Genomic DNA, 17,419 nt, shown 5'->3' with positions numbered 1-17,419 from the left:
TGCCAGTTTCCAGCCGTGTGTCCTCAGGCACATCACTTCACCTCCCTGGGCCTCAGTTTTCTCAGCGGTAAAATGGGATTGTTGGGAAGGCTTTAAATAACTTCATGCACATAAAGCGCTCTGAAAAGCCCGCAGGGCACTGGAAGTGAACAATAAATACTAGCAGACCTCGGGGTTGTTGTTTTTATCCTTAGTTATTACTAAGCAGAAGCAGCTGGGATTTGAAAGTCTGACTAAAGTCGGAGGGGGGTGGGGGGGGGTCTCAGTCAACCCCCATGCGGCCCCGGAAGCCTCTCCTCCCCCACCCCGGGCCCCTACTTTCCACCCGCAAACCCCGCGAAGGTGCTTCCCAGAGACGTGCTCACCTCCCCGGGTGGAGCCCAGCAGCCGCAGGGTCCCGCGGCCCGCCCTCCGCTCGCCGCGCGGGGGCGGGAAAGCCCCGCCCTCGGCCCCGCCCCCTGCCCGCCCCTCCCTCTGCGAGTTCGGGGCTCCGGCTGCGGCGGCTGCTGGCTCACCCGCGCGGAGCGGTTCGGCCGGACGCGACGGGACGGGCGCCCGGGAGCCTGGCGCCGAGCCTCCCGCGCGGCGCGCCGAGCCGGCGAGGCACCTGCGACCTGGGTCGGGGGCCGCGACCGCTCCAGCGAGGTAGGAGCCGGGAAGCCGGGGTAGGGAGGGTGCGGGAGACCGGCTCTCGCATCCTGGGGCGCGGGGTGGCGGTGGGGGGGGGGGGGGGGGAGGACGACCTCCCGCCGGCGCCTCGGCCCCTGCCCGCCGCCCCCCCCCCCCGATTCCCGCGGAGCCAGGGGCAGCGGCCACACTGCCCCCCGCGTGCGCGCATGCAGGTCCGGCGCGGGGAAGGTAGGGGCCGCGTGGTGGCGGGTGCGCGTGTCCACGCCTGTGTGTGCGCGTGTGTCCGTGTGTGTGCGCGCGCGTGTCGGGGATGTGCGGGGGAGGAGATGACGCCCCCTGTTCGCCGGCGCTGCTGGGCAGTTCTTGTTGCCCACTCCAAAGCTGAGGGCACCCTCGCAAGACGGGCTTGAGTGGGGCCGGCAAAATTATCCGCGTAATGCGGGAGGGAAAGCCCCCCCCCCCACCTGTTGAGCTGGGCTGCCCACCTGTGCCTCGAATTCCCCGCTTCTCCCGCCTGACCGCGGGGACGGCGAGGATGCCCGGGTCCGGCGGGGTAGGAAAAGTGCCCCTGCCAGACGCCGCGGAGCAGAGGTGGACACGGAGGGGAGCAGAAGGTGGCGGGCATGGGGATCCGCTGGCCGGGGCTGAGTGTGAGCGCTCAAGCCACGAGGCACGCACCGAAACATTGCCCCCCCGTCACTCCAGAGCCTCCCTCCTCCCCATTTTAATTACTTGAACTGCCTTTGCCCTCATCCTCATTGGGCAATTGACGAAGGTTAGTTCGTTAAAAAATTTAAAGCGAAGTCAGATGGTCACTTCTTGGGACCGAGAGGGATTTAAGAGGTAATTCCTGGAACGTGGCGGGGGAGGGCAGAGGATCCTGTTCCGAGCCCCTCCCAGTGCTGACCCTGCTGGGTGCGGGGTCGCAATGGCCAGGTGCAGCCTTGGGCTCTCATCCGCCTTCTAGAACTCGCCAGCCACCTCGGCGTCCGTGTTTATGGTTGAGGAGGCTCTTGTTCAGAGAAAGGAAGGGATTCACCCCCTTTGTGGGATTATCGGCGACTAGACGAGAGCCGGACCCAGGACAGGGTTCCCAAGTGAGAGACAGACGTCACACTCCAGCTGTCACCTGTGCTGCGTCCTGCCCCACACCATCCCAGGGAACAAAAGCTGGGACTTCCTTCTTGGCCACATTATGCCACTCCCTCATCTGTCTCAACCTCAAGGCTTGATGAATTCACAGCCCGGGTTGCAGGGAGGGCGGGGGGACTTTGGTTTCGAGCTGACATTCTGGCTTCAGGACATCTCAGGACCGCAGGCATCTTGGTGACAGATCGGCTGTGCCTCTCTGCTGACACCACAGCCAGCACCCCTCCCAGAGTCTCCTGCCTGCCTGAGAAGCCCTAAATGTGCCTCATTTCTCCGCTAACGTGACGGCTGGAGAGAGCCGGGGGCATCCTGTCACAGGGTCAGGTCCCCAGGGTGCCTAGAAAAGGTGAACTTTGTAGCGGTGCCTAAGGCATCCCCATCCCAAACTTCTACCTTCGTCTTAACTTGTGGGAGGCAGCGGACACCTTGAGGGGGGGGGGGGTGGAGCCAGGGCCGCCCTGTCCACGTGTGTCCAGTTGGTGAGACCTTGGCATCCTGGCAGCAGGCTTGTGAGAGCTCAGCCACTCTCAGGCTGGGAGCTGGGGTTCTGGGACTTGGGGGGGGGGGGGGAGGGGAACGCAGAGGGGAGGTCGGCTGAGTTGGTCACAGTTGGCTGGAGGAGGCAAGCCTGATGTCGTGGTGGAAAACACGGGCTCCAATCCCAGCTGGATCACTGACTTTGTGACTTTGGCCGAGTCACAGAAACACTTGGAGGCTCGGTTTCCTCTTCTGTAGAATGCGGCCGGGACACAGATGTCAGTGTCAGGCTCCATGGCGGTGTTCCGGGCTGCTAGTCTCTGCTTCCTCCAGCCCCCAGCCTGACTCTCAGCCACTGTCCTTGTGGGAGGTGACTGTGAAGCTAGGATCCCTCATGCCATCCTGAGCATGGGGGGGAGGGGGGGCGTGGCGGTGGTGTGAGTTTTGGTATCAGGGTAGCTCACAGATTGAGCTCGGGGTCCCAGAAAGTGAGGATGCGAGAGTTGGAACCCAGTCTCCACCAAGCCCTGCCTCTGGGAGAGAGCTCGTGCTTCTGCCCTGGCTTCTAGCCACCAGTGTCCTGGGCCTGCCCACACGGCCTCCTGACTCATTCCTAGGTGGTCACCGGTCATGTGCCTGCTCTTTCCTTCCATCCTGGATTGGGGTCAGCCTTCCTCCCTGGCAGAATCAGGGCCAGCTACATGTGACTTCAGAGGCACCAGGAAAACCCCTGCCTGCCACCTGCCAAATGTCCTGTCTCCCCAGTCCTGGCTGCCTGCTGCCTAATATTCCACCGTTAGAGACTCCTTCCTTTCGCTCATGGCCTCATACCCATTTGTCAGCTATGAAACCTTGTGACTCGTTTAAAAGCTTTCGGGACCTGTGTGCGAGGGGAGAGGGAGAGGGCAGAAGAGAGAGGGGAGACGAAAGAAGGTGGGGAGAGCAACAGGGAGAAGAAAGTGCTTTGCCAGCCTCAGAGTCTACAGAGAAAGGCCCAGTTGTGAGCCCAGGGAGGCCCCAGAGGGAAGGAAAGATTCAGGCAGACGGGGCAGGGCAGGCGGCAGACAGAGGAAGTTGTGAACGTCCAGTGGGAATTCTCAGTGAGAATGTGGGGTGGGTGGCCCGCGGGGGCAGCAGGTGTTATATAGAAGTTTCCAGCCCTCTGCCTGGGGTGGGGCCTTTGCAGCCTGTTTCAGAGGTGAAATAGACCCAAGGCAAAAGCCTCCTTCCTTTTCTGCCGCCCCCCCTTCCCCCCGGCACACGGCCATGTGGTGGTTAATGTATTCTAGGGCGGTGTTCTCTGCATTTGGAGAGCCTGGGCTCGTCACGCTGGCTGTTTAAAGCTGTCAGTGGTAATTTGTTAGGTCAGCAAAAGGCCTGGGCTGAGCAGGACCACGGGACCTTTCAACTCCTGTGATGCCCTGAACATCCCACGTCCTTCCTCAAAAGAGCAAAAACCACATCATTCACTCAGACCCACAAGTCTCCTGGGCTGCCAGAGGCCCGGAGGTGCAGGGCTCGGCTGGGATCACCCTCAAACGTGGTCCTCAAAGATCTCCCTTGTGGAGGTGGTTCCTTGCCCCGGTGGGCGTGTGGGGGCAAGTTTTGGGGGGTACGGGGATGAGAACTGACCGTCCCTGCCCAGGGGGTCCATGGACAGGCTGGATGCGGGGAGAGGCAGGCCAGCATCACCCCGGCCCTCAGAGAGCCTGGAATATGTCCTGACCGCATAGCCGTGAGCTGTTTGCAGCCCATCTGAGCACCGCAGAGAGCAGAGCTGAGACCAGAGAGAAGTTACAGGTCACCAGTATGACCTGTTGGCCATGAACTCCCCAATGACAACCGTTTAAAAAAAAATTGAGGTGTAATTGACATTTAACGTTATATTAGTTTGACGAGCGTTCTTTTCTTTTCAGTTTATTTATTTATTTTGAGAGACAGCGTGCAGGTGCACAAGTACAGGAAGGTCAGAGAAAGAGAGAGAAGGAGAGAGAGAGAATCCCAAGCAGGCTCTGCACGTCCACACAGAGCCCGGTGCCGGGCTCGAACCCACGAACCATAAGCTGAAGTTGGACTCTTAACTGACTGAGCCACCCAGGCGCCCAGTTTGATGAGTGTTCTTGAAGATTAGTCTCAGTGCTGTCTGTTCTTGGATGATGATGATAACGGCAGCAACTCTTCATTCCAGCACAGTCATTTATTGAGCACCTACTGTGTACATGGTGATGACTATTCTGTGATGAAAATACAAATGTGGTATGACTGGCTTTCGGGGCCAGATTATTCTTTGGCAGGGGCTGTCCTCCGTGTTGTAGGATGTTTAGTAGCATCCCTGGCCTCTGCCCACTAAATGCCAGTAGCATCCCTCCTCCCATGGCGACAACCACAGATGCCTCCAGACATTGCCTAGCGTCCCCTGGGGGGGGGGGGGGCAGACTCACCCATAGCTGAGAACCACTGGGGATACAGCTCTGAACAGAACAGACAAAATTCAGTCCCGTTCCCTGAGGAGCAAGAGTTCTAAAGAGGGAGATGAACAATAAATATGCTCACGAGGGAAAAATTTGGTAGGCTGTCTGTGAAAATGCTAGAGAGAAGGACAGGGCAGGGCGGGAGGTTTGGAGGGTGGGGGTGGGGGTGCCGTTTTCAAAGGGGCTCCTACCCGGTGTGACCAAGAGGCTGGAGAAGGAGGAGGAAGAAAGTGAGGCAGAGATCTGGGGAGAGAGCCTTCCAGGCAGGGGCAAGAGACAGTCCAAGAGCAAGGAGGACAGAGGTGGCCGGGTAGCAGCAGACTTTGGAACCACACGGAGGGGAGTTCAGATCCCGGCCCAGTCACTGGGTAGCTGTGTGTGGCCGTGGGCTAGTCCCAGAACCTCCCTGAGCCTCGGCTTTTGCAGGGACTCGTGCCCTGTCCTCAGCCCCTCCCGCTGCCCGTGCCAGCTCGTGTGTCCCCCCTTCTCCGTGCACGTGCCAGTGGGAAGCCAGAGGGCAGGCAGAATCCCCTCCCCCCTTTCTCCCAGCTCCAGGCTCTTGTTCTGGACAAGTGCATCTATTCACTGAGCTGCAGCAACGCCATCTGGTGAGGTCAAGGCCAATATCTCCGGAGGTCAAGAGAAGTTCAGCCCTCCAGCTCCCCTCTCCCTCTCACCTCTCCCTCTCCTCTCTTCCCTCTCCCTCTCCCTCCTCCCCCTCCCCTCTTCCTCTCCCCCCTCCCTTCTTCCTCTTCCTCTCCCCTCTTCCTCTCCCCTCCCCCTCTCCCTCTTCCTCTCCCTCTCCCCTCTTCCTCTTTCTCTCCCTTCTTCCTTTCCCCTCTCCCCTCTCCCTCTCCCTCTCCCCTCTCCCTCTCCCCTCTCCCTCTCCCCTTCTGAGGGCTGAGGAAATGGAGCCAGAAACATAAAGCAACTTCCCTGAAATCACAGGGCTGGTAAGCGGTAAAGCAGGGACGGACCCCAGGTGTCTCTGACATTCAAGGAGGCAGGCTCTCCCTGTGCAGCTCTGTGCCGGCAGCCGAGGACATGGAGGCATTAAAAGGGGAGAGAAAAGTCTTGGGAGGGAAGGAGGGACACGACATTTCAAGGGCTACACTTTGGAAGGAGGTCACCAAGTTTTGATGACCCTCCTTGTTTACTGTTTTTATTTTCTTGTTTTTGAAGTAGTTGTGTCACGGCAGAACAATTGGGAAATGAGACTCATTGTGTGTAATTCCAGAGAGCAGACTCTGAATGGGAAAGGAAAAGATGTTAGGGGTGGGGCAGGGGTAGCGCTGGTGAAGCCTCAGGCACCCTTCTGCTTCCTTGGTGTTGCTGCCCAATGTGGGGTTCCCCCGCCTCCCCAGAGTTCAAGGTCAGGCTGCCTGGATCACCACCCAGCAAGGTTCCTGCCCCAGGAGTCTGGACATGCGCGAGCCCCTCACGGAGGGAGACAGCATGCCATTGACTCGGGCACTTGCCCAAGGGCGGAAACTGAGGCAGCTGGCACGGGCTGGGAGTGGGGGGGTTGGACGGAGGGTGTTGCTCTTGCGTGGAAAGGAGCCAGCTGCCAGCTGGCCCTAGGTCAAGGAGGCAAGAACCCCTGGAATATGGCAGTATTCCAGCTGCCCTCCCGGTGGGGATTCTCGAGCAAAAGGCAGGGGCCGCACCAGGAGCTCGGCATGGAGGGCTTGGCTGGGCAGGCTTGGCTCCCTGGCTCAAGTGGGAGAGCCCGCGTCGGGGAAGGGGACACTCTGGGGACCTGAGATAATGAGCCACAGCATGTCTGTGCTGTCCACCCCAGGGACAGACCCCCTCGAGAGCATGGGTCCCGGGTAGTCCTCCCGTTAAAGGAGACAGCAGGGATGACTGTTGGGTGCTTATCACATGCAAGGTCTCGTGTAAGGTTCCTGCTGTCCAGTCCTTACGAGATACACCGTGCTGTCGTGTCCCTTTGCAGACCGGGGACCGGGCTGGGCTGGTAAGCATTGGCGTGGGGGTGTAAACCTAGGCTCCCATCGTGAATGCCCCCACCCCCATGCTGGGCAGTGGATGGAAGGAGCTCCGTCATCGCTCCATGCGGCCTTGGGCACGTGATTTTACCTCTTTGAACCTCACTTTCCTGAACTGTAAAATGAAGGGCAGAGGCGTTACCGCGCGGGGTTGGTGCAATGATAAAATTAAAAGGGAGACAACAGACATCATACGACGTCAGATAACAAAACATGCCCAGTATGTGGTGGCCTCTCGCTTTGTCTTCCTGGCCCTGTGGACACGGAGCCTGTCACACCCTCTTTGTGATGTCTGAAAGAGGTTCTGCTGAAATCTGAGGCCAGCGGATCCTTCTAGGTGCCTTGTCGGTGACCTTGGCACCGAAGGCAAGATCAAGTGTAAAGGCAGTGGATATAATCATTGCTCCCATACGTGTCCCCTGCTCTGGGCCTCCCATGCTGACCTTATCTAACTGCCAGGCAACTCTATGAGGTCATTACCGTTAACCATATTTCATAGGCAAAGAAACTGAGGCACAGAGAGGTCAGTTAGGTTGCCCAAAGTCAGCCACAGCATAGGTGGTAGAGCCACAATTTAAACCCAAGGAGCCCAATGGCCTTTCTGAGATCCTTGGAATTTGTAAAAAGGGAAATGTTTCCAAGTCACCGGGCCCAGGGTCTGACTCTTCCAAAATTCTCTTCTCCTTCCCTTCATTTAAAGCAAAAACACTTTGGGGCACCTGGGTAGCTCGGTTGGTTAAGCGTCTGGCTTCAGCTCAGGTCATGATCTCACCGTTCGTGAGTTTGAGCCCCACATCAGACTCTGTGCTGATAGCTCAGAGCCTGGCACCTGCTACAGATTCTGTGTCTCCCCCGCTCTCTGCACCCCCCTCTCTCTCTTTCTCAAAAATAAATGAACTTACAAAATTTTTTTAAAGCAAAAACACTTCACCAGACAGGAACCAAGGGGACGTAATGGACTCAGCTCAGGGGTCACTTCCTCCAGGAAGCCTTCCCAGATGTTTCTTAGCTAGGGACCCTTGCTTGTGTTTCTATGGCATTCCCAGCACACCTCCATCAGCCGACTTGCCCCCAGGACCACCAGCATCCATTCTTCCCCCCTTCCTCACTAGGTCAGGGGCTTGCCAAGTGGTGCCTTCTACCTGTTTAATGACCTTCACTCCTGCTGGTTACAGGAATCCGTGCCCAGTGCTTCCTTTGCCCTTTGCAGATCTGCTCTCACCCACGAAGCTTGTGTTCACCAATGGCATTCACGATACCTCCCAGAGGTCAGTTACCAGGCGTTAAAGGCAAGTTCGGGACTTCTGTCCCTGGGGTCCGGGGCACGAGGTCTCAGGCTGCTCCTGGAAGCAGCGGAGTATCTGCTTCCGAATGTGCAGTGACAAGACCTTAAAAACATGTCCCACCTGCCCCGCAGCTACAGGACCGTGTGGTGGGTAAAAGGCGTGGCCAACAGAGGCCGAGTTCTCCGATGCGAGGCAAAACCGGGAGGGAGGCTGGTTTGCTGAGCAGTTACTTTGCGCCGGCTGTGTGCCCAGCACCTCGTGTCTAGACCTCCTCTGATCCACTCGGCAACCCCCACTGTCCCCGCAAAGCAGTTGCTTGTATGCACACACTTCTGGCCTGCACTCCTTAAATTGTGTGGTGAGTCGTGCTCTTTGATATAAATAGATGCAATCCTCAGGGGGTTTGTGGTGAAAGACACATAACATAAAATCTCCCATTTTAACCACCTTAAAGCGCACAATTCAGTGGTACTTAGTACATTGAAACACTGAGCAACCATCACCACCTTCTAATTCCGGAACATTTTCATCATCCCCAAGGGAAACCCACCCACCAAGTCCCTCCGCCAAGTCCCCGGCAGCCACACATCTGCTTTCTGTCCCCATGCATTTACCTCTTGTGGACATTGCATGTAAATGGAACCCTACAGCGTGTGGCCTTTTGTGTCTGGCTTCTTTCGCTCGGCGTGATGTTTTCCATGTTCACCCGTGCAATGTCAGTGCTTCGTGCCTTTTTAGGGCTGGATGATATTCCGTTGTGTGGATATGCCACATTTCGTGTATCTGTTCGTTCATTGACGGACATTTGTTTAGGTCTCTCCCTTGGCAATATTATGAATAATGCTGCTCTGAATATTCACATACCAGCCTTTGAACACCTGTTTTCAGTTCAAGAGCTTTTTAACTATGGTTTCCCAGGTTCTATGAACATGGGAGCTCAGCGCAGTTAAGTAAGTTGTCCAAGGTCACGCAGCTGTTCACAGGAAGAGCCAGAGCTTGAGCTCACGTGCTCTGCGCTCTTGACGGTGAACCTCTTCTCTTCCAGTGCTCGCAGGAGGCCGGGGTCTTGGGCTCAAGCTTCCTAGGAACGTCGCTCTGTTCCTGGCTCCTGACTTTGCACCTGGCATTCCCCTGCCTCGCATGGCTTGCCCTCCAAACAGAGGTCCCACCGAGTGTGGCGCCGGGAGCATCATCCTGGCAGCCAGGAGCAGGAAGCGTTGGCATGCCAGGAAGCAGTGCCTTCCTCCATGGGATAATACATTCAGACAGCACCCACCGCCAGCCATCGCCCTGGGAGGCAAGCGACTTCTTGCGTAGATCTCACTTGCTCTCAAAATAGGTGGCTGTTCCCTGGCGGGTGACCTTCACTTGTACGTCTTCATCCTGGAGACCCAAGGCGCCTTGGTCAGCCTCCTTGCTTTTCAGGAGAATGCCAGGTGCGCTGGGGCTAGCAAATGCGGAGCACCAAGGCCAACTCCATCCTGCCAGGGCACAAGGCACCTCTTTGAAGGAGCCCAGGGCCTGGGCTGTGAGTGATGTGGTCAGGAGGCCCCCCCCCCGCCCCGCCCCGTTATTTCCCGGAGGGGATGCTGTCTCTTGAAGAGGGTAGGCGGGATTCGCTGTGTGCATGGAAAATGCCTTTATTTTTTCCACCACCTGCATCAGAATAGCTGTCCCCACCCACTTTCAACTCCAGCGCTACCCTGAGACCACCTCTGGCCTTGCTCCTGCCCCATGGCAGGAATCTTGACCTTTCTCCTAGATAGTAACCCTGGTAACCCAGGCCACACAACCTGACCCTCCTGGTGTCTACTCCTGTTTGGTGCGGTGGAGACACTGGGGCTTTGTGGTGTCAGAAGGCAGGCACAGAGCCCACACCTACCTCTCTCCCTGTCTGTGTGACCTCAGGCCGGCGCACGTCCTCTCTGAGCCTCAGGCGCACATGAATGGGGAACGTCAAGGCGGCACTCACAGAGTATCATGACAACTGAGTGAGACTGATGTCTAGAGAAGCAGCTGGAATACTGCCTGGTCAATGCAAAAGTTCACAAATACATGCTTCCCCCCTGGCTTTCCCTCCCTGCGTTGGTCAAGTGCTCTGCCTCACCTGCTCAATGGGGGCCCGACAGACTTGAACCTGGGACCTCCCAGGTCTGCTTGCTGCCCAAGCCCAGGTCCAGATCTGAGGCCCTCATTCCAGGGGAAGGCCTTGTCAGCTGTAGGAGTTGTGGGTGGGCTGGCCACAACCCTCTCTGGGCTTCAACAATCGAGAGCATTTGTAGCAGGAATCCCTACCCCCCTTCAGATGGGGAAGCCGCACAGGGAGTTCTAGCGTGCAACTCTAGCCGCAGTGATGGTGCATGTCGGTAGAACCATGATGGAATTATGATCAGAGCAAGCCCGAATGCAGAGGCCCCTCTGGGCTGGGCCACGATGCTAGGTTACTAGTCCTCACACCCATCCCTGAGGGGGCCCTAGGTCTCTATTTTTATCCTCTCTTTATAGATGTAGAAACCGAGGTACAGGCAGGTAAAGACAACGTACCCGACGTCACTGAGCTAAAGTGACGGAGCGGGGATTTGAACCCAGAGCAAATCTGAATGAGGGACACTTGATTTTGGTAACTTCTTGGGACACAGCCCCGGGGCATGAACTTGCAGGGGTGGGTCCTTCCACCTCTCATGCTTCCTTTGCTCTGGGGGCATGGATTGCCCCCTGAGGGCACAATTAAAAGGGCCCCCAAGGTGGGAGCCCCCTCCCAGCCCTCTATATCCTTGGCTGACATGCTGCCCCTCTCTGAAACCTTCTGTGGGACATTGCTCCAGATTTCCAGGCACCCCTCTGCCTTCCCTCCTCCTCCTTCCGCAGGAAACTTCCAGAAGCTTGAGGGGTGAGCAGCTGCTGAGTGCCAGGAGCTGTTTCCAGCCCCCCACATACTCTACTGTGTTTCATCCTCTTAGCACCTGCACCAGAAGTATTATCTCAAGTTCCTAGTTGAGAAGATGGAGGGCCTAAGAGGTTAACTAAAATGTCCAGATGAGAGCACAGAGTATGCCATGCAAACTAGGGGGCCGGAGACTCAAGACCAGACCTTGGCTGATGATGGTGCCAGGTGTGGGCTGGGCCCTGAGTGTGAGTCACTTCATGCACTCCTCATTATGTTCCTAAAATAGGTGCTGTGACTGTCTCCATTGAGAACATGTCTCTACAAATTCAGACTAAAGTGTTAGTGGCTGATAATGCTATTTGTACCCGTTGGATTTCAGCTCAGCTTTGAAGGTACTTGAGCCCAGGGCAGGTAGGAATTTTATCTCTGCCAGAGAGATGGGTTTGGGGCTATGGTAGGAGCCCTGCCTCCCTTCTCTAACCTTCTCCCTTTACCACCACCCCCATCAGCTGGTGACCTGTTCAGACTCTGCTGAGCAGACCCCGGTGCTGTGAGCAGAGAGGAGCCAGGGCATCCAAATCAGATAAGTGGGTGGCCCTTGCACACTGATTGAGAACTAGCTGTCAACCCAAGGGCCAGCAGGCAACGGCTGGCCATTAAGGGCACACCACTGGGTTCACCCAGCTTCAAGATCAATTCATATCAAAACCACAGCCAGCATTTGTTTTCTGTCCTGCTTCTGTGGAGGGAAATAAAGCACGGAAGGCACAATATAGAGACATCATTCTCCACTATTGATTTCTCCCACACCCTCTCACTTGCCTCTGGACCGGAACGTCTGTCTCCCTCCTGACGGATGTGTTGTTGTGAGAAGGGTGAGGAGCACTCATCACGTGAGGGGCCCCAAGACACCGCACGGGGCAGGAGGGGCTGCGGAAGGGAGTGAAGTCAGCCCGGGGCGGGAGGCAGAAACAGCCCGCTGTGCCCGGTCCCTACCCCCGGGAGGGGCAGGTCCAGCACCGGTCAGCTCAGGGGACCCCTAACACTGAGTCCTGGGGATTGCACTTCCTGGCTGAGCGGCCTCCCAGGGCTCTGTCCTGGGGGCTGCCTGGGAAAGCACCCTGCCTCTTTGTGGGGGAGAATGGGGTGAACACAGGCAGAGGACTGTACCCCAGAGGATGCAACGTCAAGTCCTCCCTGGGCCGAACACCTCTCTCAACCATGCTTTTCCTGCCTGCAGAATGAATCATGCCCTCCATAACACCGTCTTCCGAGGCTTGATAGGAGAATCCAGGGAGGTCACAAACCTGTATGAAAGCATTTGTTAAAAACGTCATTAATGCTGAGAGTCAAGGTCAGTGCAGTCAATCGATCAGCAAACACTTCTGCACCCTGTGGTTTCTCCCTGTTTGCCTGACGGCTGACCCCAGGTCCCTGGGTGTGTAACCTCTGTGGGATCAGAAGGTCAGACTATGAAGGTGCAGAGTCAAATAAGCAAGAAAGAAGATGAGATAGAAGAATTAAAACCCATTCTTCCTCTAGGAGGTGGGTCCCTGCCAGTCTGGCGAGCAGCTGAGTTCGGTCAATCATCAACAAGGTAATAGAGGTGAGAAAGCAAGTCAGTAGTCTGTCCCGCCTTTAACCCCGTGAGCCACTCATGGGCCACAGATTCATCCAGAGAGCGTCCACAGGTCTGCCGGACTCCCCAGCATTCCCGTGCTGGTGCGGCTGCTTGCTTCACGACGTCCTTGTACCCCCCGCCGCCCCAGGCAGCCCCATTTCTGCTGCTCTCAGCCAGGCACTGAAATTGACAGGGGATGGGGGCCTGAGGACCCCATTAGTGGCCTGCAGAGTTCCATGTGACTTGGGCATTGCAGACTGAGGTCAGTTGTCCATTAAGCTATGGAACTGAACACTCCACTTAGCAGTGTATATGGGACACAGTTAAATAATGAAAATAAAAATAGAACATCGCAAGAGCCTGGGGCTGGCTGGCTTATGCCCCAGGAGGAAGCAGGGGAGGCCATTCCCAGGAGAGGGGAGGGAATTCACTGTCAGCCTACCTCTGCCATGAAGCCGCTCTGGTTTAAACTATGTATTTTTCTTTATATATAGGTCATCTTTTGTTAATTTTTAAGTTAAAGGTCGTATATATGTGTCTGTGCTTATTATAGCACATTGGGAAATTCAGAAAAGTGGAAAGAGGCAGCCTTCCTTCCTCTCTCCGACTCTGTATTTTTGGGCGGGGGTGTTAGAGATCTCTGGTACCACCCCTAGGGAGGAAAGGGGAATGAAAACCCATCCCCCCCCCCCCCCCCCCCCCCGGGCCCCATGCTGCACCACCACAGTCAGCCAGCAGGGGGCGAGTCAGCCACCTACCGTCCTACCCAGTCGGCCTTGTCCCTTAGCTTCAGGAAGACAGCTAATTAAAAAAAGGGGGAAAAGATCATTATGTTATTTTTAAAATGTGGCGCATCCGGGCGCCTGGGTGGCTCAGTCGGTTAAGCGTCCGACTTCGGCTCTGGTCATGATCTCACGGTCCGTGAGTTCGAGCCCCGCATCGGGCTCTGTGCTGATAGCTCGGAGCCTGGAGCCTGTTTCGGATTCTGCGTCTCCCTCTCTCTCTGCCCTTCCCCCATTCATGCATGCTCTGTCTCTCTCTGTCTCAAAAATGAATAAACGTTAAAAAAAATAAATATAAAATAAAATAAAATGTGGCGCATATTTATTAAACAAGTTTGGGGAAAATAAACAGTAAAGTAGAAAGAATATACAAATTCATCCATGACCTTACTATCAAAGCATCACTCTTAATATTTTTATGTTTTCCATCTCAGATTCTTGTTTTGCAAATTAGCAAGCAAATCATCAGTATTTTTGCCCCACTTATTCTTCATTTAACATCGTCCTACTGTCATTTCCTTCAGTGGCAACATGAGAGTCCGCTGGGTGGATAAAGCCACAGTTCATATATAACCCCTCCCTCCAGAAAGGCATTTTGGTGGTTGTGAGCATTTTGCTACTACAAACAACAGTGAATAAACACCTTTGTGTATTTTTGCATTTGTATTTATATCTATTTCCTTAGCAGCGGTTCCCAGAAGGAGAATTTTTGGGACTGAGAACAGTGAACGTAATTAAGGCTGGATGTAGGTTGCCCGGTGGCTTTCCATAAGGGGCACCCCCACTTTATTCTGTTGCCAGCAGAGTCTGAGGGTTACTGTTTCAGAGGTGAAGTTGTTTTTTCTTTCTTTTTTTTAATTAAAAAATTTTTTTAATGTTTTCATTTATTTTTGAGAAAGAGAGACTGAGTGTGAATGGGGGAGGGCAGGGAGAGAGAGAGAGACACACGCACACACAGAATCTGAAGCAGGCTCCGGGCTCCGAGCTGTCAGCACAGAGCCCGACGCCGGGCTCGAACTCACGAGCCGTGAGATCGTGACCTGAGCTAGTCAGATGTTCAACCGACTGAGCCAACCCAGGTGCCCCAAAGTTGTTTTTTTTTTTTTTTTTCCTAATTGAGCTTTTTATTTTGAGCTAATTGGAGATTCGCGTGCAATTGTAAGAAGTCACACAGAGGGATCCCATGAACCCTTTACCCGGTTCCCCCCATGGTAACACCTGCAGAATTACAGCACAAAGCAACACAACCAGAAGATTGACATGGGCGCCGTCTAGATGCAGCTCATTTCCGCACCACGAGGGTCCCTCCTGTTGACACTGGCCTCCTCTCCCCGCCCTCACTCTGGTCTCTGATCCCAGCAACCACTAATCTATTCTCCGTTTCTTCCTTTTTGTCATTTCAAGAACCTAACATAAATGGAATCATGAGGCAAAGTTTTAAAGACAATTATGGTCAAAAAATAGAGGAAACAAACTTACAAATAGAACTATAGAAAACACAATTTTGAATTGGCGAGTCTCCAGGCCAGCACTGCCCAACAGAAATAGAACGTGAGCCGTGTCATTTAAAATTTTCTGCAGCAGCATTTAAAAAGTATGAAGACAGGGGCGCCTGGGTGGCTCAGTCGGTTAAGCGTCCGACTTCAGCCCAGGTCACGATCTCGCGGTCCGTGAGTTCGAGCCCCGCGTCGGGCTCTGTGCTGACCGCTCAGAGCCTGGAGCCTGCTTCCGATTCTGTCTCCCTCTCTCTCTGCCCCTCCCCCGTTCATGTTCTGTCTCTCTCTGTCTCAAAAATAAATAAACATTAAAAAAAAATTAAAAAAAAAAAGTATGAAGACATAGTAAAATTAATATATTTTATGTAGCTCTGTACCATTTCAATGTATAACCAACATGTTTCCTTTTTAATTTTTCTTTAATGTTTATTTATTTTTGAGAGAGAGCGTGCACACAAGCAAGGGAGGGGCAGAGCGGGGGGGGACAGAGAATCCAAAGCAGGCTTCTCGCTGTCAGCACAGAGTCCAGCGTGGGGCTCAAACCCACGAACCATGAGTTCATGACCCAAGCCAAAGTCGGACTCCCAACCGATTGAGCCACCCAGGCTCCCCATCAACATGTAATCAATGTTTTAAAGACCATCAATGAGATATTTTACGTTCTTCCCCTGTAGTAAGTCTTAGAAGTCTGGTGCATATTTTGTACTGACAGCACATCTCAGCTTGGACTGGCCACGTTGCAAAGTGTTCCAGAGTCACATGTGGCTAGTGGCTGCCATATTGGATAGCTCTGCTTCAGTCCACGTTGCACCGAAAACAAACCAGGCTTGTGAGGGTCCCCTTGTTGGTTAGTGGCTCTCAACCTTGGCCACATATTGGAGTCACGTGGAATTTTTTTTAAGTGTTGATGCCTCGCCCCACCCCCATCCAACCAGAGAGTAGGATGTAATTGGTCTTAGAAACAACCCAGCACTGGGATTTCTTTTAAACCCCCCAGGAGATACTAATAGGCAGCAGGGATTCAGGACCCCTGGTTTAATAAGGGTTTGAGGTTGCGTCCTCTTCTATCCTGTCTGGCTGTGGGATTCTTGTAGAGGCCCTGGGGATGCCATTCTCTTTTCTCCTCTCAGTTCCTGACCCAACGTCCTAGAGAGCAGGCACTTCAGCAGTCCCTGAAGGTTTCTGTACCTCCCAGCCCTTCGGAGTCCCACCTTAATCTCTGCCTTATTCAGTTGGAGACAGTTATCAAGGCTAGTTTGAAAGGGAGATGCCCACAAGTTTCCTCACGAATTGCTCCCAGCCCATCAGCGCCATCTTGTTACCCTGAATATTTTCCCCACTGGGATCCACCTCCTTCGTGGCCAGTCTGGCTTCCTTTCTAGATCAAGGAATAAAGATGAAGACGGGCGGAGAGCCCATGACCTACTTTATGTCACGGAATCCTCACAGCCACTCTGTAAAGGAGCGATCATTCCTGTATTATTGATGAGACTCTGAGAGGCTCAGTGCATTGCCTGAGGCCCCAGAGCCCACGCTTGCACGTCTGGGCTGGCCTTGACCATGTGGGCCAGTGGCATTATGAACTGAGCAGCCAGAGCCAGAACGAGAGTCAGGCTCATCCTGCTTTGCACTTCTTTTCCAGACCAGGGCTTCTCCATGGCTGATGGCTCTCAGGCCTGTGAGGTGTGTCACTGGCTGAGGAGGGAGGGCAGTCTTGTCACCTACTGTCCCAAGGGGGTCCAGTAAATGGTAGGACCCCTCCTACTTGGCCCTGAGTTCTCTCCCCTGGTTTTTACTTTGTCATCCAATCAGGAAATATTAAAATCTGTTTTAAGAGGCGCCTGGGTGGCTCAGTCAGTTAAGCATCCAACTCTTGGTTTTGGCTCAGATCATGACCTCACAGTTTGTGAGTTGGAGCCCCACGTCGGGCTCTGTGCTGACAGCAAGGAGTCTGCTTGGGATTTCTCTCTTTCCCTCCCTGGCTTGCTCTCTCTCCCTCTCTCTGTCTCTGTCTCTCTCAATAAGTAAATAAACATAAACAAAAAATTTTAAACGTGATTAAAATCTGTTTAAAAATGCTGTAAGCATTTTGACTTCATCTCTCAAAGGTCATGAGGCCTCTGCTGGGGCACAGATTTCCAGGGACCACTGGGCCACCTCCCAGGACCGAGACGGCCAATGGACTTCATTCCACAACCATGCGGCCACGGGCCCCCTGACTCCCAGGGAGGGCCACGCTCACAACCAGGCCATCAGGGCCCGCAGGTTGGCCCAGACATTGGCTCATCTCCGGTCACGGGGGCAGGAGGGGAGCAGAAAGCATCATGCTGAGAACTGACTCCTCAGGGAAACGCCTTGTCCCCTTCTATGCTTCTCTGTCCTTGCCCGTCTTGTTCTGGGCTGTCACCCTGTGGTGGCTGATACATCGTCCTTTCTGCGTTAACATCCGGGAGGCCTAGGATTCCGGGCTCGTGGGTGTTGTTCCTGGGCCCGCAACAACCTGGCCTGCCGTCTGTGTGACCTAGGACTTGGGACTCAACTGGGGCAGGGCCGGACCGCATGGGACAAGGGCGGGAGATGGGGCGCTGGAGCGAGGGGAGGCACGTGCATG

The 17,419-nt window shown here is 54.8% G+C and overlaps 1 protein-coding gene across 2 annotated transcripts in view; it reads left to right on the top strand.

The window, feature by feature from the left end:
* Positions 1 to 486: 486 nt before the first annotated feature.
* The window catches only part of CACNG5 (calcium voltage-gated channel auxiliary subunit gamma 5), a 39,771-nt gene continuing 22,838 nt past the window's right edge, over positions 487 to 17,419 (top strand). For both annotated transcript variants that reach the window (XM_045489490.1, XM_045489489.1), the window contains exon 1: positions 487 to 645. The gene's annotated coding sequence lies outside the window, so the exon portion shown is untranslated. The remainder of the gene's footprint in view (positions 646 to 17,419) is intronic.

This window comes from Leopardus geoffroyi, chromosome E1 (assembly GCF_018350155.1).
Source record: "Leopardus geoffroyi isolate Oge1 chromosome E1, O.geoffroyi_Oge1_pat1.0, whole genome shotgun sequence".
Lineage (NCBI taxonomy): Eukaryota > Metazoa > Chordata > Mammalia > Carnivora > Felidae > Leopardus > Leopardus geoffroyi.
This window is presented reverse-complemented; position numbering and strand designations above follow the sequence as displayed.